Raw genomic sequence first — 22,686 nt, 5'->3', positions numbered from 1 at the left:
CATTCTGCTACATGTAGAGATGAGGCTAGAATGAACCATAATAGACTTTCAGAGGACAAAATGCTGGAGTTGGGTTCAAATCCCAGCTCAGCTACAGACTTGCTAAATGGCGTTAAGCACATAATGCCTTGACTCGCTACATTGTCATGAGAGTGAACAATCTTGTTCAGCGCTTGAGAGGACTACTCTGGATTTCTAGTATACCATGACATATTCAAACTTAGCAATGTGTGTGTGAAAACTAGAGCAGAAGGGGGAAGCGTGGGCAAAAATTGCACTCTCTGATGAACTAGAGTATTTTGTTTTCGTCAAGCATTTTTCTCCATTAATACTATTTTTTTAAAAGGAATTGCCGCCCCTGCTAAAGTCTGCAGTGGTACAGTCAACTCTATTAATTCAGGATTTTACCACCACATTCTTTTGCCTTGGTAGACCAGACCTCTGTTCTTATAATTCAACTAATATTAAAAACTCTGGTTTGTGGGAATTATTACTCTCCCTTTTATTCTAAATACTCTCATTTATTTCTATGCAACACTAAGTCTTTGATAGGCATATATTAGTTGTTGAAAACGAAGGGCAGCATATAAAAAATGTTCATGTTCCAGAAGTAACAATCAAAAGGAGGAACAGTCAATGAGGTGCTTCTTTCTCTTCTTTCCCTCAAATATATATCTAGGTTATGTAACTGATGAGCAGACAATGTACTGCCATACAATACCTGCTGTGGCAGGAACCAGACTTGAATTTCTGAATACTTGTTTGTCATAGGCAATGATTTAATGCAAGAGAACATCACTAGTTCAGAAGCTTGTCTGTGTACAATATAAATTAAGGCAGACAGGTGTTTTGCTGCTAATGACAACAAATTTTGAATCTTAGGTAAACATGTTTCCTTTCAGTAAATGCTAAAAAACTAACATGAAATGAGGCCTGGAATTATTAACTGGTATTAAACATGAACATGCAGCTGTTCAGTCTAAAGAAGGTTTTAGGGTACTACACATGTGCAGTTGCTGTACATTCTTTGAATGCTTATGAACAAAAGAAACAGGTTTCCAGCATCAACAAGACGGAACATCCATCAGTTGTTTACTAACTCACGTGTAACACTGTGCTATCACAGAGTGAGTACTTCCCATACTACCTCCAGAATGCAGAGGAGCACACACACACACATCTTAAAGTGTATCTGTGTTAGAGAGAAGATGTACCAATCTGCAAAGCCACATATAACATTCTCTACTACTGTATTTAATCCTATGCACAATGATAGCACATTATGGGAGTGTTACACTTAAAACACCTGCAGCTTAGGAGATGAGTGTGTACACTCATATCTCCTAAAAATAAAGTGGCAAGAATCCTGAACAACTTCATTTAAACAATGTCTTTCATGCAGATATCCATGCAGTTCTCCAGTGAATGAATAAAGCATTTATTTAACATATTTTTATACTGCCCAAAACTTGCGTCTCTGGACAGTTTACAACAAAGTTGATCCATTTCTGTTTTAATAGCCTTTTGATATTTTTTGTTTAGCTTTTCAACACTCTTTCCCTGAAAAGATTATCTAGCCTGCATTAATACTACTGGAATATACAATGTATGTTAACCTCACTTCATTCCTCCCTGAGTTTTTTTCCTTTGTCTGCTATTTCCCAAATCTGTTATTTAACTGAAATGGTTAGTCTCTTCCAAGCTGTTTTAAATACATGTTTTAAAATTGTGTGTTTACAGCATCAAGCACACTGCTGGTGCTTTGGAAACAAATACTTCCATTAAATTAACATGTACACACTATATTATGTACCATTCTTCAGGTTGAGCAAAATTTTCAGTGCTGGAAATGTATCTTGTACTAACAACAAAATGGCAAGCCCAAACAACATTTATTTTGTTTTTAATGCCACAACCTTGCAGTACTCCAAGCACTCCACTAGATGGCACTCCATATAACATAGTCAAGTCACCTATCTTCTAAATGCATATATTTATTTTCCTTTGCAGAAAACAGTTGTCACAAGATATATTTAAACAAAACACTGTGTAGTATCATGACAGGATTAGAATTATTCTGACCAATATATATGTATGTCAAATATGCAAGTAATTCAAAGAACTTTACTCAACCTCTTGGGTATGACTAGATTTTTCATACAGAAGATTAGATACATCTCTGCTTTGACAAGTTGATATCTGTTTATTATTATTGTTAAAAATATTAATATCCATTAATATCCATTAAGACTAATATTACTGTTAACAATATTTACAAACTGCTTTTCAACAAAATAGTTCTCAAACTTTATATAACAAAAGATATGAGAGGTATGGGTTTTCTGTCCCAGAGGGTTCACAATCTAAAAAGAAGCACCAAGGGAGACACTCTATGCTGACTGAAATAAGGGTACCCACTTCAGCAGAAGGCTGTAGGCATTGGCAAATGATTTTATCCTAAAAATAATGTATTTTGTATTGCTAATTAGTACATTATTACTTTCAAAACTGTGACATAGAAAAGTATATATAAGCCATCTCATGTGTTGTCACTGTATCTAAAAAAGGATCTCTTCCCAAATCCTATAGTATTGTATCATTCATACATGTCTACAATTTCTGAGCTTTAAAGTATACATGTGTTTTGAAGATAACCACACAAAACTTTTCAAAAATTAAGAAGATGATCTTAAAATTGTGTATTAAGACTTTGTTAGCAAAGTACAAAAAGCTTTCGAGTTCCCTATTTTCATCATATTTCTGTCCCTCCTCCTATTACAAGCAAAGCTCAAGTACCTAAGATACACAAGCACAGCTCAAGTTTATACTTGTGCTCTAACTGAATGAATCCAGCAGACATACAAGGGACAGGCCCACCTGCCAGGAATTCCCCTAAAGAGAAGAGCATAAAAAAAACTTCTCTTGCTTGACAAAAGATCAGTTTTGCTTCCTTATATAAAACTGACTATCTGAACTTTAAATGCTCTCAATCATGTTCCAACCCCGAGTTTATAACATTTTACTCCAAATCCTCACGAGATTTATCAACACTCTGAAGCTACAGCACTTCACAGTTTGGATGCAAGAGGGATATAAATTTACTTACACATTTCCTTTAGACTCTGGGAAGCATTGTCTCATTCATGAACTTATTTTTTTGGTTGAAAAGCAGTATATAAATATTTTAATAAATGATGATAATGACGATTACACAAGGCACAATCCACCAGGAAATAATTTTCCTATGAGATCTCAGCTGAAATGAGTGGAAGGTGTGCAAGAGTATGCTGTGTCTAAAATATTTATTTATACTTTATAATCCAGTGTTCACCTTTGTGGAAAACAGCTCTTTGTCTTCATAACCAGCAGGTTTGGGGCTAAAAGCCAGCCCATCCTAGGAATTTTCTTAAGTAGCAACATGTATTCTGTATTGCACGTAGCCATCCTTCCAGCTCCAAATGTCCCATCTAGAACCTGATTTGTCTTCTCTTCTATGGAGCTAAAATAGAAAAAAAGCAGTCCTGACCTCAGGAGCCAAAGGTTTCTATTTTTCTGCTATGCTATGCTATGCTATGCTTAGACAGCACCACGCAACATAATCAATGGATCCACCATATGGATAATTTACAGGACACTACTGTTATTCTAAGTTGTGCAACCACTTACAAATTATATAATGTATAGCAATAGATATTATCCTAATTACTTAAATTATAGTTTACATTTACTTTTCAAGAGAGACTAGCTGCACTTTACAATCAAACCTCACTTTGAACAGTGAGCATGAATTAGGAAACATACCTCATAACAGAACAGGTCCCAGGCAAACTTGTGAGACAACTTCTAATACAAGCCTACTATGGTCATTTCTTATGCTACACTAGACTACACGACAGTGACTGCCACACTTTTTACTATGGAGCTCACAAAGAATATCTTTGTGGAAGAACATTTCTTTCTCTCAGTCCCACCCTCTGACTCAGGTGGTATTATTTATCCCCAATATCCCCTTCTGGAAGTCTGGTGGTTGACTCATGATGATGACCCACCATTTGGGAATCACTGCCACATTATTAGACAGCTACAGCTCATTTTCAACAGAGGCAGCTTTCTCTCACTTTCTCCTTCAAGTAGTCCCCTCCTTTCAGCTATCACAACTGCTTAGCCACTGTACAGGGCAAATCCTTGGGAGGACAGCAGGAACAAGATCTACAGTCACCTCTCTACCACAATGAACTCTTCAAAATGGCATGATTTTGTATTTTGGTATTGTGGGATTTTGGAACCACAGTGTGTATACAGACGACTTTACCAAATTCACTCACATCATAACCGCTGGTACAACAGCATAGGAACTGTAATCTCCATTACAGATTAAATCAGCTGCTTAGGTTCTCAGAAAACTCTGGGTTTTGATCTCTCTCTTAAGAAGGAAACCATGTAACATCTTTAAAAACATACTTAAATAGTAGACCAATACAAGTCCCTATTCACATGTTATGTGCAACACTCGCATGAGTTTACAGTGCACAAAAGGTACAGTTATTCACATATTATGCTGATCACAGGTCAACACTTTGTATCTGTACCATACATTTGTACCCATGTTAAAATGAATGTAGGTACAGTCATTCATACAAAAACATATATGAGTGCACAGACACCTGTATACTTGATCATAATGTCTGAATAGGGTTACTGTTATTAAGAAAACATGGAACATCTATGTTCATTCCTGACACACTTTGCTTATCTCTCTCCCTTCAAAACACTCCTCAAAACTCAAGATTTTCTGTGAAACCTTTTAATACAACCTCTTAGTACTCATCCTCTACTGAAAGGCTTATGCACGTAACTCAATCTAAACTAATATTCTTCTCATTTATTCTCCACTCCCTCTACTGCCTCCCCATGTCAAATTTTAGATTGCAAGCTTTTGTTGTTACTCTGTTAAGCTACGTGTGCCCACCTCATGATGCTAATGATAACTGCAGCCCCCAATAGAGAGTAAAATTATTTCAGCTTGTGTGTGCAAGAGAAACATTTTGGCCAAGCTACTGTGAGCAATTATGCTGAGGGCTCATTACTCTGGCAAGAAGCAAGTGAAATATTTGCATTGTATCCAGAAGTTGCCTTAAATTGCTGGGGGGGACACCTTATTTTTCCATTTTATCTGAAGAATAGCCTTATAAGGCTTAAAAATTTTTTACAGTGTACTGACTGCCCAAGCTGTATCTCACATACAGTGGGGTTGCAGCGGGGTTGGGAACAACAGGTAAGGAAGAGTTGAGAGAGTAAAACAGGGAGTGTGCAAGCAGTCCCCAAAGAATCTGCAACACTTTAATACAGGGAGAAAGTCTCATTTTGTTTGTGTGTTTTCTTCACACTTGGTGAGAGAAAACATACACCAGGTGCAATCCCATAAGTGATTTTTTCTCAAATGTAAAACAATGTAGTCACTGATATGGGTAACCTGTGTTTCTATCTCCTTAGTTCATGACATTTTTTAAAAAGTGGGGTGGGGGGGAGGTGGAGAATTGGAAAGGAACAAATACCATTTTAACAGCTTTCAGGTTGGGTTTTTTCAGCCACAACCCAAGCAATCAAGAGAGATTAAAGCATCTTGCTAAAATCTATCAAAGCTTTGACTTGGAATTTAAACATTTTTTCCTAAGTATGGCATCCTGATTCTTTGACTCATACTTCAATTGCTGGGAATTCCCCTCAAAACATGAGTTTTTGACATATTTGCAACATGACAAATTACTTTATGACAAATCAAACAAACATGCAACATGACCTCACATCATGTCTAGAACCAGGGCAAATATTTTTATTTTAATAAATACTTTGCAAAAAGAACAACTTTAAAGCATCCAAGATTGCTTCCATTTTTTTCTAAACAAGATACATGTTAACAAGCCATAGTCTTTGAAGTGGATGCTTTCCACAGCTGTCACATGGCAACAGCAGCAAAGAATTTAAAAAAAAATCCACTGATGTCAATCTTTCATAGAAAGTATAGTAAAGGAAGATAATGTCACTCTTACCTGTGGTCTGAAGTATTTTTCTTATGAGCTGAATGATATCAGCAGATCACCTGACTAAAGTTTGAGGGAGAGAAGTCAGCTGACCATCTTTTCAAGCTGTCCAAAGCTTAAATACTCCATAGTACTTTGTCATGTGAGTCAGGACAGAACCAGCTGTCATTGCTTCAGGGGAAAAAAAAAGGGAAATGGGCCCCTCTGTTCCCACCCCCTTCCTTCTTCCTCTCCCTTTCTCATACCCCACCCCCACCTCCTTTCCTTTATCAATTCTTTAACTTTTTATCCGTCCGCTGCCTGTATGGCTGGGGTCTCCCATGAGAACCCAAATTCCACAACATATTAGCACTTCCCCCTGCATCTTCAGGTTTCTCAACATTCTCCCCCCACCACCACACCCCACCCCACGAAATCAGAGAAAAGGCACCACATTCCACAACTCTCAGTCAGCCCTGGCAAGCTATGAGGCATTTTCAGTCACACAGTACAAAATGCATTAGTCAGAGCTGAAAGACCACACACACTTTGTACCACTACCAGGCGCTCAGAGAGTGGTCTGAGCTAAACTATGAGGGGTGGGGAGGCAGGGAGAGCACTCCTATCTGCCCTTATTATTTTATCCACATTTGCCTGTTTAGGAAAAAGGAATTCATCAGAAACAGGAGACAACTAGAGTCTACAGCTAGAGCTGTAAATGTGTCTGTTTAATGTTGAGAAGTCTCTGCCTCTCTATTCAGATTGCATGTTCTGGAAGTAACACCTCCCCCCTCACTTAAAGCAGAATGTATTGTTCCAAAGACTGCAGGACATTATCTAAATCAGAACTTCTATCTCCCTGATGATTTGTTCTTAGGAAAGAGAAATCCAGAAAACAAAAGTGGAAGTAATGCTACATGGTTCGGATTCTCCTAAACCACATATAATTTCAATCCTCTTCATTGCCTTGTTTCTTGCTAATCAACACTTTTTTAAAAAAAATCTGCATTTAAAAACATCAAGGTTTTCTAGGACTTCTTTGGCTGCTTCTCTCTGGATTCTGTATGCAGAAACTGATCAGATGAGAAACTTCTGCATTTTTTTTAAAGCAGCATTCCTAATCCAAATGATCTAATCGTTCATCCCTCTGCTCATTGCTTTGCCCCCTCCCCTCCAGTTCCCTTATCTGTTGCCTGAAGGCGATTTAGCATTGCACATAGCAGTTTAGGAGGAAATCAAATGCCACTTTCAAAATCATGCTCTTCAGAGAGAAAACTAAGCATATGCTGTTGCCCATTTACAGGAGGACTTCACATGTAGTCAGACCCGGAATCAGCAGTCTGCATAGGGACCTTGCTAGTGTCACTGACTTTTAAAAAGAAATGAGAGGAGGGGAAAACACCTCAACCCTTTGCACTGAAATTTCTTTCTAAGAAAGAGCAGGCTTTAAGCATGAAAACCTGTTATTACAAATCACAAAGGTACTTTTATTTCTGCATGCTTACGAAAGATACGGTTTCACTGCAAACTGTATACTTTCTATTTTTTAAAAGATATGTAAGAGAGATATGAAAATAAAGAGTGCTGAGTTTGAGACTTTAAATATACACAACTTAGCTACTTTAAAAGGTACGAATGCTTTAGGACTACAAAGACAAACAAGTTTTCTGAAGCATATTAACCCCACTACAGCAATTTAGCTACTCATTTGGGCCACCACCATAGCAGTGGCTCTTTATTTTCAATATCACCATTGTAACAAAAGCAAGCCAGAGAACAATAAATAAATTAAGGGGTAGGCCAGCATTAATTTGAATAGATAACATTGATCCCTTACTGCTCATTTAAAAAATAAATAAATATTACTCTGAAGTCATACAGACTGGTTACAGCAGGATCACATTTTGGATTAGTCAATTTCTATGATGCCAAATTCTTGGAGTAATATTGTAAGAACCAGAAGTTAGAGGGGGAAGAGATGTTGACCATGATTGCCATAGGAGAGGGTCCAAATGGAGAAATAATGGCCAGTAAAATTTTGTTTCTGAAACAGAAAATATCTGAAATGCCAATGCTTTTCAAAAAATACAAACATATTCTAATTAGGCTAATCTATAAAATGATCTACCACTACCAGATATATTTTATGCCATAACCCTGATAGCAAAGTGTATTATTTGTAGATGAGAAAAATGAAGAATGTAGATGCTGGCTAATGATCATGAAGGAAATGATAGCATGGAGCTATCCTATGCCTTAACCTCCCATCTTAATTTTTTTTTACAGCTTTAACAACTCTACTGACACTGCTTTAATACCACCACTGCAAGAGGAAGCTGGTGCTAGTTATCTTCACAAATCTGATTTTAAATGATTTTTTAAAATGTATTTTAAATTGTTTTGTGCTATATTTTATATTTTCTTTCTCCCCCTTTTTGGTCTGTTAGGATTCAATGTGTTGTGTGTTTTTATCTCATGTTTTAATGTTGTGCTGTAAGCCACCCAGAGAATAATTTGTTATGGGGCAGCTAACAAATCAAGTTTATTATTATTATCTATGAGGAACAATGGTAAGGGATAGAGAGTGTTGGGTTCTTTGGGTAAATGCTGGTATTTGGCCTTCAGCAAAGGTCTGAAAGTTACATGTAAAGCCATGGCCCTATGCTGGCAGACTGCCATGGGCAACACAGTATTACTGCAGCCAAGGAAGTGGCTGGCGTTTTAGGAGGGCTATATAATAATCATTTGAGACTTAAGTAATTCTCTGTGTTTATATGGGACAGACATCCAAAAGGAGACAAAAAGATCAACAAAAGTCTGGGATCAGCCATTCCATCCCCTACATTGGTCCTTAATAATATGCCAATATTTAGGTCAAGTTATGAATGGCTGAAGAATTCAGCCAGAGGGTATATAAAGCTTGGAAGAAAAAGTGAGAAAAGCAGGCAGAGAATCTGAGAGACCCTTTCATATACATTTCTCCAGGACCTGAGAGAAGGAAGGCTGAAAGGCTGAAGTCCTGAAGGAAGAAGTGGAAGATGTGGGAAGGGCAGGTCTTCTGGAAACAGTGTTTAGATAAAGCATTAAGCCTTGATTACCACAGTAAGCTGGAAATTTAGAGAGTTTGGAATAAAGAAGAAGCAGTGTTTTAAAGAAGCAGAGTTGCCTCTTGCACCCATCAGCAGTGATGTCCTTTCAAAGAAGAAGATTTGGTGTCAAGATATACTTAAGTGTTGGGAGTGCTAATTAGAGGAGAAGGAGTTGGTTGTTGATATTAAGTAGGGAAGTGACTAACTAAGTTATTCCAACCTCCCTTCATTACTGTATTTATTAGCTAGACCTAAACCAAACCAATTTTAATTTATCTTCCTGCATTAAGTAACTATTTTATTATATGATTAAGATATAGTCTTTTAAATAATTCTTAATTATACTTTTCTCCTGTTTTATTGTCTCTCTCATGCCTAGAGCAAAACCAAGCTACATAGGATGTAAGGGAAAGGGGAAAACAGGTAATTTTAAGAGAACAGGTAATTGTTGATAGTGGTTGACATCCTAACTAATGAAGCAGCAATATAATGGGAGAAGAACCAGTGTAGCACCAGTGCTTCTAAATAATTCCAGACTAAACGCGGCACTGGTGGTAGTGTGTGTGTGTTTGGTGGGGGATGGAATTTCAACAACTTCTCTTCCCTCAGAAGCCCTCTGTGTCACCTTCAGGGACTTATTTTTGGGTGGCACAGAGCACTTCCAAAGGAGGGGAAGTTGTCAACATTTGACCCCACCACTGAGCAGCGGAGTCGCGTTAGCTGAACTTCTCAGAAGCACTGGTGCTTCTCCCATCGGGATGTTAGACAGTGGAAATTAATGGGACAGGGTAAACTAGGGTTATATAATCAATACAGTCATCACAGAGCCACATGATTTTGTCTTTGGGCATCCATAATGTAATCATATCAGATATAACATTACGATGTCCTTGGCAAAATCATGTGGGTTGCCACAGTCAATCAGATTAAACAGCAGTGTGGGCAAACAATGCTGAGCACAGCAAAGACAAGAGAGGAAAGTGGCACTGAAAGTGGCCTCAGAACTGGGAAACAACGTGAATATATGTCTAAAATGTGGGGCTTTTAAAAAATACTCATGAACACAAAACAAAGCAAGTAGATTTGCCTCACTTGATCAGTCCACTGTATATGTCTGCAGTGTTCACAAGAGACAGATCTTAAAACATGCAACCAGGAGCTGTAACTGACATACCATATTTTTGAGGCACAAGCCTCTTCTGCACACATTATAATGCTCACAATGAAAATATGAGGTTGACCAAGAGGGAACTTCTTTCTATTGTGATACTGTGGGAAGCAGCCTGATGTTTAAGCGTGCTACCACAAAATAGTCAGAAATAAATTATTTGAATGTGATTTGTATGTCTAATGATCGCATCGTCTATGTCTGTATTACACATACAACATACCCTATACTAATTCTGAAGCTCAGTACTTGATTGTATGTAGTTCTACTAAAGTCTGCCTAGCAGTTTCTGGATTAACAACTTCCAAAGGGATAGCCATGTCAGTGTGCTGCAGCACGAACTACAGAGAGCCTTTTCTTATGATCAGTGAGAAGGGCTGGGCAGCAGGCAGCAGAAGCTTGCCTTCCCTGCTGATGACCCAGCTGCTGATCGAGGAGGGTCAAGGAGCACAATCCTGTACACCCAGCTAGTCTCCTGTTTTGCTCAGCAGCGCAGAGGTGCAGAGGTTGGGGGCGTGTCATCCCATCCCCAGAAGTCCCATAATGCACTATGCAAATATGCAGTGTACTGTGGGGCTCCCCGTTGCGACAGGCAGGCATCCTTAAGTGTTACAGCACCGACTAAAAGCAGACGGCACTGCACACGAGCAGGGAAACAGGGCGGAGGGAGCACTTGCTCCCTTAACCTCATTTAGGAGGTGGGCCTCTTTGGTAGGTTTGCTGCTGGGGTACCACTGGGATCAGGTGCAATCTTGGCAGTTCTTACAAGCAGCCAAGGTAGGGCTTGGCTTCCTTAGCCCAGTTTTGGCTGAGCATGAGATCAGCTTCAGAATCTTGTGGCACTTTAACTAATTATACTATTACAACAGTTGTGAATCTTCCCTGTACTTACTCCTTACATTTAGACTTTGCAACAAAAAAAATTGGCCCCAACTATATCCCTAGCATTCCATAGCTCTTTAATCTCATTGTTTACATGTCATTTAAACATTTATTTTTCATTTCCACAAAAGCATATGCTAAAATATTTTTTTTAGGCTTTAAGGTGCCACAAGACAGTATCTGAAGGTGGGACTCTTTAAATAAGGAATGAAGGTTCCACAACACTTTGTGCATTTTGTAAAATGATGTATATTCATGAGACATGATAAAGTATCCTTTCTCAACCCTTAAATGAACTAATTTTCTTTGCAAGTAGTCTGGCACAGTGTTCCCCCTAAGGCATGTACATGTGCATGCACACACAAGTTTTTTGATGTCTGCTCAGTTAATTTTAGGTCCCACTCAGACTGAATCTGGAAGGTCCCACTCTGAATATATATGCACACACACTGACTTGATACTGCCGCTCAGAACAAAGCATATTCTGCACACAGAATGAAAAATTAGAGAGAGAACACTGGTCTGACATCGACAAAATGCTGGATCCAGAAGGCTAAGAGCCCATCCCTAGCCTAGCCATAAACTGACTGGATGATCTTGAGAAAATTCTCAATTTAGTTTCTTAATCTGTAAAAAGAGGATAATTATATATTCTGAAAATGAATGAGATATCTAACTGTTGTTATCTTCCCTAAGCTTTAGAAATACAATGGAACACAAAAGACTTATTGGGGCAAATGCTTAAAAAAACTGTCAGACTTCTTCAATCAATTTCCTGTTCTCTCAACCAGTTTTAAAAGGGGAGTGGGGATTGGAACAGTATTAAATCATACTCAGGAAGTGCTTTAAAACCGCACATGTTGCTAATGGCCCTTAATAAAGGTGTACTGAAGTTGCAACAAGCACATGTATCCTTTGGACAGACCCATAGTAACTACAGCAGAAGCTGCTTAGCTTAAGGTTTTGTTGATAACTAAAAATAACAGGCTACTTGAATAAAGACCCAAATAAATATACCTTTTGCCCCATTTTACATTATACTTCACATTTTGTACACAGTAATGTTTGATTTTACTAACAAGTAGTTACAGAACATGCAAACAGTGTCAAAAGTCTGATTGCTTTTGAAAGAAATAGGACATACTATTGTTTGAATATCATCTATTTGGCATTCTTTGTATCTGCATGTGAACACAGAAGGTGGAAAATGGGGAGGGGGTAGGAAATGTACCTTTGCCAAGAAAAATTAGGAAAAGAATTATTCCTACATCCCTCCCAATTCCTAAAAACAAATCCCAAAGAAGAGTTGCACAGCTGCACATGCTGTAAGGTAATATCCCACAGAGGGCAGTGAGCAGCCACTGAGCCAGGTCCCATGGGAGGGAGGATTTTCTTAGCCAACTCAGGAGCTGCTGGGCAACTATAGATAGTCCCATTGCCCCATCAAGCTTCGGAACCCAATGGAGTTATCTCCAGTTGCCAGGTGAGGGGAGTCAGCAGTCCTGTGTTCAGTTCTGAGCACTGGGCATCCTCAGAATCCCCCTCACTTATCAGATGAAAAAGACACTGTGGGGGGGAGGAGGGAAGCCAAGTGGTGGAAGGAAATCTTCTTGAGCCTACTTCTTCTCTCCATGAGTTCCATAAGGGTTCCTACTTGTTTTAGTATACAGATGGCTCTCATAATTCGCAGGGGTTCTATTCTCGCCTACAGGCACGAATACGGAAACCACAAATAATGATACCTTACCCCTATGGGAATATAGGGGTTAGGTTCCTAGCCCAAAAATCACCCCCCCCCAAAGGCAAAGGAGGCAGGAATAAGAGAAAAGCACTCTACCGGGTGGGGGACGTGTTGCACGGCAGAGTCTTCCTTCCCTCTTCAAGCAGGTTCCCAGTGCGGAGAACTGATCTTGTGTTTACAAACATGACTTGTTCCTTTTCCTAAGCAGGGTCCACCCTGGTTGCATATGAATGGGAGACTACATGTGTGAGCACTGTAAGATATTCCCCTTAGGGGATGGAGCCGCTCTGGGAAAAGCATTTGCATTCAGAAGGTTCCAAGTTCCTTCCCTGGAGTCTCCAAGATAGGGCTGAAAGAGACTCCTGCTGCAATCTCAGAAAAACCACTGTCAGTCTGTGTAGACAATACTGAGCTAGATGGATCAATAACCTGGTGTATGGCAGCTTCCTATGTTCCTATGAAAGCTGCATTTGTTTTGCACTATGATGCAGCATTGCATCCTAATTCATATGGCTAATAATAAACTTCACTTATTTAAATGGAATTTGCTTTCATATATGTGTTGAGATCAATGGACTTACTTTTATCCAAGACTCACCTCTTAGGAAATGTCATATAAGCTACCCCAAAGAGTGCAAAAACAGATGCATGTGTGTTCACAGCAGTTTTAAAAGACTTTTTAGAAGTTTGGAAGCGGAATTACAATTTACCAACAACTTTAGCTAGTGTCATATATTCTTAAAGTATTCCACAGGTAGTTGATCATTTTCATGGCTAGAAGTCCATTGGTTTCTTTTCCCGAGAGCTTGCCATAAGTTTTAAAAGTTCCATTTTTAACCTGAGAATCTTGGGAAGCCAAGAGATAGAGAGGGTGGTTGATGCTTAGGGAATCTTACAGGTACCAATTGTGGTTTACCAGCACCCTGGAGCTAAATTCTGAAAGGGGAGGAAGGATACGGCTTCCCTCACCCATCATGATTTCCCTGGCAGTGATGGTCCGGCAATTTACTGTCAAGGTTTCTGGACAGGTTTTGCCCCCAATACAACATTGTCTCAAAATGCAGCACTATACTTTTACTCATAAGCATGAAAACAAATATTATAGTAAGTTTGTGTCATAGAGTCATCACTTTGGCGAAAGGCAATCATATCAGAAAAAAGTGCTTAAGAAAGGCAGTACCTATTTACATAACCAAGAATAGTTTTAAGTCTCCCTCACAACAGCAAAGCAATCGTTACCCATGGAAGCAGAAAAATAATCTGTGAAGGTCTGCATGATTTCTATCCTTATACCATACGCTTCAAAACAGAAGTCAGTCCCACAAATTTCCCCAGAATTTATTTCTAGGCTTGTATAGGATCAAATGTAAGGCGGCACGTATGTGTGTGCATGCCCAGTCCCCTTTCCTGGAGGCCGGTCCGGATCACTCAAACTGGCCCGGTTCACAGCAGACCGATTCACTTTGAACCGTTCATGCACACCCCTACTTTTAAACTGGTGGCTCTCTTTACAGTGGTAGTCTCTCTTAGCTATTCAGTCCAATGTAGCATCTCACCAGTGGCTGTTACTAATATTTCCACTGTATTTGATTTAAGACTGTGAACCCTTTTGGAGGAGGGAACCATTTTTTCATTCTTTTCCCAGATAAACCATTTTGAGAATTTCTTTTACTGAAAGATGGTATACATACAATAATTTTTTTTTAAAAAAAATAACTCAGGTCCTGACAATGTGCCACAAAGATTAACAATGATAATGATGGAGAAGAATCAAGATGAACTAAGCATCCTTATAGCATTAAATTTAAAGAACAGAAGGAAGCCACTACAACACACATACATATGTGCATTGATATAAACACTAGTTGACATCCTGAGTTAGGTAGCAAACGTGCTAGTGAAGAAAATGCGACTGCTGCTGTTGATTTTCAGACTAACAGAGCACAGGCTCTTATCCATTTTCATCCTCCCCTGCCCCAGAAGTGCTCTGTGTCACATGAAAATATGTCCCTGAAGGCTGCATTAGTGAAAAACACCACCACCACCAGCCCTTCATAATTCAGGATGTCAGCCACTTTCTCTATATTAAGCAACCTACATTTGTATTAACCTCACAATCACCAGCGAGTCCACAGTTTCTAGATGCCAAGAAAGCATTTTTCAAGCGATTTGTGTAGTTTGGTTGAAAACCCTTTTTAACGTGTTGCAAGTCATCTACATGTTATCATTTTTAAACAATTTATCTGAAATGTTAGAATTAAGAAGTCATTCCACCCCTTAGCCTTTGCTGAACACAATTTTGTTGTTATGTGAGTAGTCCATAAGATCCTACTATGTATTACTCTAACATGATACACGATTCAAGAAATACTCGCAAATCTTGCAGAAAGATATGTAATAGATTGGTTCACAGGTCAAATGCCATCCAACTGAATCAAGTGACTATACAGCTGACTGTATAGTGTAAACAGACCATAGCTTCAAGACTGGAAAAGTCTAGAGCAAAAACAAAATAAACTACATGAATAATAAATAAATGAATCCTTTTATTTCCTCAGTTAACTTCATAACTTCCTCTCCATCCTCGCAGAACTCCTTCTACCAAATATATTACAAGACATGACAAGCAAAGCAATAATTGAGATACTCGGCCTGGTCACTAAATGCTCTTCAGACTGGAAAGAGCTAGGACAGTGTCAAAAAGCAAAAAAAGATAGCTCCTTTACATAAATGAAAATATAGTGAATGAACTTGGTCAAAGACAGAAATGCAGCATGAAATGACCAACATTGCGTGGTGGTGCCCAGATGAAAGCAGTGACCATGACCCAGGGTATGCTAAAGACCAAATGATTATAAAGTAGCTACTCCCAGACAATTAAGAGGAAGAGGTCCAGGCACCTTTCATCCTTCTGCAAATTTTGCCCTTAGCCATTCCTTGGCTATAGCTTCATTGCTCAGCCTAATGAAGCCTAATCCCAGCAATGAATGCCAAAAATCAAGTAAGGAAAAATGGCACTGGTCAGGCCAACACATCCTTGTCAGACCAGAAAATGGTAACCTTCTGACATTTGGCAACACTTAGAAAGATTTTAGTATTTCAAATGTCCTTGAACTTTGTTCATATTGACAACATAGGGAGAAGACAGTGGGCTGCTAATTGTGCTAGGTTAGCTTAATTGCCTGTCATGATAATGAAGACACATACATATTGCCATTTCAGACCTCAATATTACTTTCAGATGACTGTGACAGATAGATAGACAAGGGCAACTGGATCTCATTAATATAGAGTTCAGCTAGGTATTCTCTCATACTTCTATTGAAGTGCAAAGGAAAATGAGTGTCCTGCTTTCTATCATCCTAGTTTTAGGTGCCCATGTAAATAAACATCCCTTCTAAATAAAAGCAGAATTAGTTTAAGAAAAGTATTTTAATTTAAGATGAGATAAGATTAAGTTAAGATGTTGATTTAATTTAACCATTGACTCTTAAAATAAGACCCAATCTTAACCATTGTTTATAAATTCATATACAGCCAATCCATGTAACCTGTTGCAGGTATCTGGATAACACTTAATGCACTTTCTGGGAAGGGATGCCACTAAGCAAGGAATATATCTCATTATATATATTAGAATCCCCAATGTCTTCAAAATGTGCTTTGACAAAGAACATCAGCAGAATCCCTATCAAGACAATACCTTTAAAGGACTCAGGAAGGGGGGGAAACTTGCTTTCTGTCACAAACCAACTGACATAGTGTAGCTGGACTATGGCTCACAAATCCCTCTGGGAAAAGGTCAGATTCAGCTAAAAAGCAAGTTTCTTCCCCACTCCAAAATTCTGTGCATTAGATTACTAAACCAGCAAAAGAATGAATGGCTGAATAATTTAGACAGGAATCAAGTAATTACTTAATTCAGGTCTACAGATGGGTAACTGACAGAAGCCCAGGTTGAGGGGCTTCTGAGGCAGGGGAAGGAAGGGGTGCGCCTACCTCCTCCCACCCCAGATGAGTATTTTTTCGTGGGCAGTGTAGCTCACATGCCCACACAATCCACACTGCTTCCAGCAGCATGGGCACCCTGGAGGCCACCAGCCTCCAAATAACCCCTAATGCACTGTGTGAGGAGCATAATGCATTGAGGGCTTACCCCTCAGCCTGGTGCTCTAGACTGCTTGTGAAAACAGCTGACTAGCCAGATTTGAAACCGGGTCTTCCTAGCCCTAGTCTGACCCTCATAACTGCTGTGCCATACTGGCTTAAATATTTATTTATTTTGTTATATTTAAATAAATAAGTAAATAAATAAATATTGAATAAAATAAATAACAAATATTAAGATATAGTAACAAATAATGTTATTCAGCTAGAAGGATTCTGCTAAGTAAACAGGGTAATCTGTGGATCTCTAATCTTTTTATTGATAAGCCACTTATTTTCCTTGATTATAAACCATGGTTCTAGCTCCAGCCTCAATATTCCAAAATTAGGAGTCAGTAAATAGGCACAGTAGAAGTAGGCGATGTTGATGTTAATAGCAATAGAATCAGTTACTCTTGAGTATTGCTGCCTACTCTGTTGAAATCTCAGAATATCTTACCTCTGCCCTAAGGGGGATAGCAGCACTGCAGTCAACTCTCATAACAAAGCTTCATTCTACAAACACATGTCATTTAATGCAATTACAAAACACTTAAAGAACTACAACTTCAAGTATATGATGATGGGATCTGAGCTGTCGGTGACTGACCAGGAGAGGGATCTTGGGGTCGTGGTGGACAGCTCGTTGAAAGTGTCGACTCAATGTGTGGCAGCTGTGAAAAAGGCCAATTCCATGCTATCGATCATTAGGAAGGGGACTGAAAAGAAAACTGCTAATATTATAATGCCCTTATGCAAAACTATGGTGCAACCACACTTGGAGTACTGCATACAATTCTGGTCACCACATCTAAAAAGGACATTGTAGAACTGGAAAAGGTGCAGAGGAGGGCAACCAAGATTATCAGTGGCCTAGAGCACCTTTCTTATGAGGCAAGTCTACAACAACTGGGGCTTTTTAGTTTAGAAAAAAGACAACTGCGGGGAGACATGATAGAGGTCTATAAAATCATGCATGGTGTGGAGAAAGTGGATAGAGAGAAATTCTTCTCCCTCTCCCATAACACTAGAACCAGGTGTCATCCCATGAAATTGATTTCCAGGAAATTTAGGACCAACAAACAGAAGTACTTTTTCACACAATGCGTGATCCACTTGTGGAATTCTCTGCCACAAGATGTGGTGACAGCCAACAACCTGGATGGTTTAAGAAAGGTTTGGATAACTGCATGGAGGAGAGATCTATCAGCAGCTACTAGTTGGAGGGCTATAGGCCACCTCAAAGGCAAGATGGCTCTGAGTACCAGTTGCTGGGGAATAACAGCAGGAGAGAGGGCATGCCCTCAACTCCTGCCTGTGGCTTCCAGCGGCATCTGGTGGGCCACTGTGTGAAACAGGATGATGGACTAGATGGGCCTTGGGCATGATCCAGCAGGGTTATTCTTATGTTCTTACAACACTGAATATATTGTAGAGAGAGCTGTTCACTCCTATTCCTAAATTAAAATGGTAACATACAGTATTTGACAATTGATTGAATCCAAACTCTGCCTTCCACTCTCATTTCACACTCATACAAGAGTATGTATCCTCCTGAACCCCTGAAAACTGCTCTTGAAGGCCCTCCAAGTAGGGTTGCCAACATTTCATTTCCAGAATGAGGGACACAAGTTTGGGGGGCTAGGGGGCTGGCTAGGGGTGTGTGTGTATGCAGTGGTGATCAAGAGCCTGAGTATCATTGATGTATATGTAACTGAATTATATGCTATTGAATAATGCCAGCATTGTTATTATTTAGAACATATTCAAGTTATACCACTTTACAACCAAAAACTTCTCAAAATAAGAAGCTGCTCGCCCCACCACCAAATGAGGAACAAATGCTGTCCCTATAGGGACCAACATTTCATCCCTGAAATGAGGGACGTCCCACGTAATAAAGGACAGTTGGCAACCCTACCTCCAAGCCTCAGAAGCAGATTTTCAGAGGGTTCAGGGAACTGGAAGGTAATGGGGAACAGTGTTCCCTCTAAGGCGTTTGTGTGCGTTCACATGTTTTTTGATGTTTGCTCAGTCAATGTGAGATTCCGCTCAGGTTGAATCAGGAAAGCCCCACTCTGAACACATGTGAGCACACACTGCCTTGATTCTGCCACCCAGAACAAAACTCATTCCACACTCAGATGAAAAAAATTAGAGAGAACGCTGATGGGGAGCTGGAGCAAATCATGCCCCCTCTTGTGCAAGTGCTAAATGGCACTTTTTCCGCAAAAAGTGCCACTTCTACCCCCCCCCCCCCACTTTAGCATTACCAGTTGTAACAAGGGTGTATTTGTTAAACAGTGTTCTAACATCTAACATATTTATTGGCACTTACATATTTAGTGGCACACCCACCCACCCCCCGCAAAAAGCCACTAAGTGCCACTGTTTCCGCAAGGCAGGATTCGGATATAATCCCATGTTTCCTTTAAAAAGCAAATATTTTGCTGCCCAATGAGATAATTTCACATTATCTCAATGTTCTGATTGGCTCAGGTTTTCCAGATGCATACTGCATAATTTCCATAACCAGACATGTTTTCAGCAACGTTCACAACATGCCCTTCATAAGCGTAGTAAAATCCACCACTACATGAGTTTCAGTGAACGTTGCTGTGTTACCAATCTCTTCTTTAAGAGAAAATACCTTGTAACCATAGCAATACTTTCCCACCCTAATATTATTTCCCACTGGTTGTTCTAGGTTTTTGCACTTAGTAATCACAGCTGTCCTTGTTCTTAACTGCCAATATCTCCAACCTTTTCTTGGAAACTTAACAAAATGATTGTTATCTATAAACACTACATGCTCAGCTTTATGCTTCCAAACAAATCTAATAAGCAACTTACATTCAAAATGTATAATTTAGACATTTACACAATGAAATGACAGTGCTATGCCCAACAACATCCAAAAGTGAGATTCCCACCTCCATACTGAAGTGGTGCAGTTCATTCTATCCCTTCAGAACTACACTGCTTCATTCTACAGCACATATAGATCCAGACAGGGCCATACATGGAACAATTTGAAGAGGACTGCACAGGGAGGAGAATATCGGAGGGTGGCTAATATTGTGGCATGTTGCTCACTTGACTTCGCAGGTCACTGCTGCTATGGAGTTGTTGCTGCTGCTGCTGCTGCTGCTGCTGCTGCAGAAGAGAGCAGACTATCTAGGCCAAGATTCTCTTCTACTTCCTCTCCTACTCCCCCCTTTTCTCCTTTTTTCAAATTCAGCAGGAGAGGGGGAATAGGAGTTACAGCAACAGCACTTGCTAGGCATGCTTCATCACCATCACCATGCCAGAGAGTAAAGAGGTGGATGACAGGGGATGAGAGCACAGCTTTTGGCACCCTGCTTCAGATACCAGAAGATCTTCACTGCAATCAACCTTGTTGGATTTGTTCACCCATTTTATTTCAATAGAGTCCTATAAAATCAATAAATATGTTAGATGTTAGAACACTGTTGAACAAATACACCCTTGTTACAACTGGTAATGCTAAAGCGGGGGGGGGTGGAAGGAGGGACAAACACTTTTAGAAGAAAGTGATCCACTCCAACAAACACTTTCTGATGTTCTACAATTCAACTGACTCAAAGATCCTTCCATGGAAAAAAATCTAGCAAGTTCCTTCTGATATGAATATGCAAAGAAGTTTCAAAACGGTTTTCTCAAATTCGTAAGCACTAACTGATAAATTCAACTCAACCAGTTTCTAAAAAGGCCAGTAATGTGGAGCTAACATTTCCGTTCATTAGAGATTATTGTAAGTTGCAGAAAGATGGATTTTTTCAAAATGTGAGAACATTATAATGATCTCAAAATTGTGAGTGTCAGCCAAATTCTTTGTTATTGCCTATATAAAAGGTCTCTGAATTATCTACAGCTGAACTGGCCATTCTACTATAATCAGAACCTGGAGAAAAAAGGGAATAGCTGAACCACCACTTACAAAAATGGAAAGTAGATTAAATGTCACATGAGCTCTCCAATGGATGCTATAGAATTAATAAGGAATGGCATTAGGGTTCATAAAATCAGATCAAAGAGATATACATACCTCTTTAGTGTTTTTATATTAGAAGGTTATGCAGCTTTCCCCACAAAATAAGTTTGCATGGGCTGTTCTAACTGCTGCTTATATATTTTGTAATTATCACAACACATAAAATATTCTGTATGGAACTCCAAGAAAATTCCAACCAGGTTCAGTTAGTGCTGTTATTTGTGCTTTTATTTATTTTTTATTTTCTCATTATGTTGTTTTGATTTATTATAGTGTTAATGTAACTTTGTTGTGTGGCCTTTTTACATTCAGAAAGGGGGAGGGGGAGGAGAATCATGTGGCACACACCATGCATGTTCTGTGGGGGAAGGAGGGGGCGGTACTTTGTTTTATGGTCTTCTGGTTTTATCTTGGCACATGCTGAAGACCTTTCCCTAAAAGACAATCCAGAGAGAGAGGGATATCCTGTTGAATGACAGCTATTTTAAACCTTGAACAGCTTAGCTCAGGTAAAACAAAGGTTAGTAAGTTAAAAAAAGGGGGGGCACCATAATTATTCTGCCTGTTTGAGCTGAAAACACATTGTTAAATGTACTGTTAATTGCTGTAGAGCTCTTCTGTCCTCCACTTTATTGGACTGTTTGCTTCAATGATGTATGTGGATTGTATTTCTGCAAACTGGTACTCTGGAAGAGACTGTTGGAGACTGATATCTTCCTAAATGGTGACCTGCAAGAAGTCCTAAATCATCTGAACAGATACCCAGAGAAGAGGACTAATTCAAGTGCTGAGATTTTGGTTTTACAGTGATAGCTGTATTCTAAATTCTTGATTCTGAATGTTTGAACAAGAAAGTATAAATCAAGGAGTGTCTATAATAGTTGCTTTCATAAATACGAATATGGATCATTTGTTTGCCTCCGCTTTGCCCTAAATCCCTAAGTTATCCAGGCAGTGTAGAAAATCAGGAAGGTCACACTATTTCATCCCAGATGTATATTAATTCTGGTTTCTATATTCAGGTCATCTTTGTAAGTTGCTTTGTGTACAGTTGTTGGTTTTTTAAACAACTCATAGAAAATAAACAATAGCAACAATAATGTGTGTACTGCATATTCAGATAATATAATGCACCTATAAGAAAATATTATAATATGGTGAATAAGTAGGATATCTTGCTTTAGCTGAATGAGGAGAATTAATTCTCTTCATCACTACTGTTTCTCATTAATATGGGTTTTCATATGGGGAAATGCACAACTCGGTGCCAGAGCTTCAGAGAAGCAGTCAGACACAGGCTCAATCTCTGGCACTTCCGTTTAAAAGATAGTAGATGCTGGGAAGGTCTCTAACTGAGATTCTATGATGGAAACAGTCTCCAAGACCCTAGAGAGTATTCGATAATGCTGGGCTAGATGAACCAATGGTCTGAATCACATTGGAAGCAGCTTCATATGTTCTAACCCCCATAAGAATGCTGGTGTGGCTCTTAGATAGTGGATTGATTGTGGGGCATGCATTCAAATCCCTACTATAGGAGGATGGTTCCCCCCGATTTTAAGGAAGGATACAGAGAATGTGGTTTTTATAGAGAGGGTCCCAGTTAAAAGATTCTCAACAGAGTC

General features: G+C 39.2%; 1 protein-coding gene and 1 long non-coding RNA gene across 3 annotated transcripts in view; both read right to left on the bottom strand.

The window, feature by feature from the left end:
* LOC128350745 (uncharacterized) overlaps positions 1-6,130 on the bottom strand; it is a 94,546-nt gene extending 88,416 nt beyond the window's left edge. Inside the window, exons 1-2 of the long non-coding RNA XR_008319434.1 lie at positions 6,051-6,130; positions 3,332-3,499 (exon numbers count right to left, since the gene is read on the bottom strand). This is a non-coding gene — a long non-coding RNA (uncharacterized LOC128350745). The remainder of the gene's footprint in view (positions 1-3,331; positions 3,500-6,050) is intronic.
* Positions 1-22,686, bottom strand: part of DIPK2B (divergent protein kinase domain 2B) — a 370,971-nt gene that overhangs the window by 326,793 nt on the left and 21,492 nt on the right. The window lies entirely within an intron of this gene.

This window comes from Hemicordylus capensis, chromosome 3 (genome assembly GCF_027244095.1).
Source record: "Hemicordylus capensis ecotype Gifberg chromosome 3, rHemCap1.1.pri, whole genome shotgun sequence".
NCBI classification, from domain to species: domain Eukaryota; kingdom Metazoa; phylum Chordata; class Lepidosauria; order Squamata; family Cordylidae; genus Hemicordylus; species Hemicordylus capensis.
This window is presented reverse-complemented; position numbering and strand designations above follow the sequence as displayed.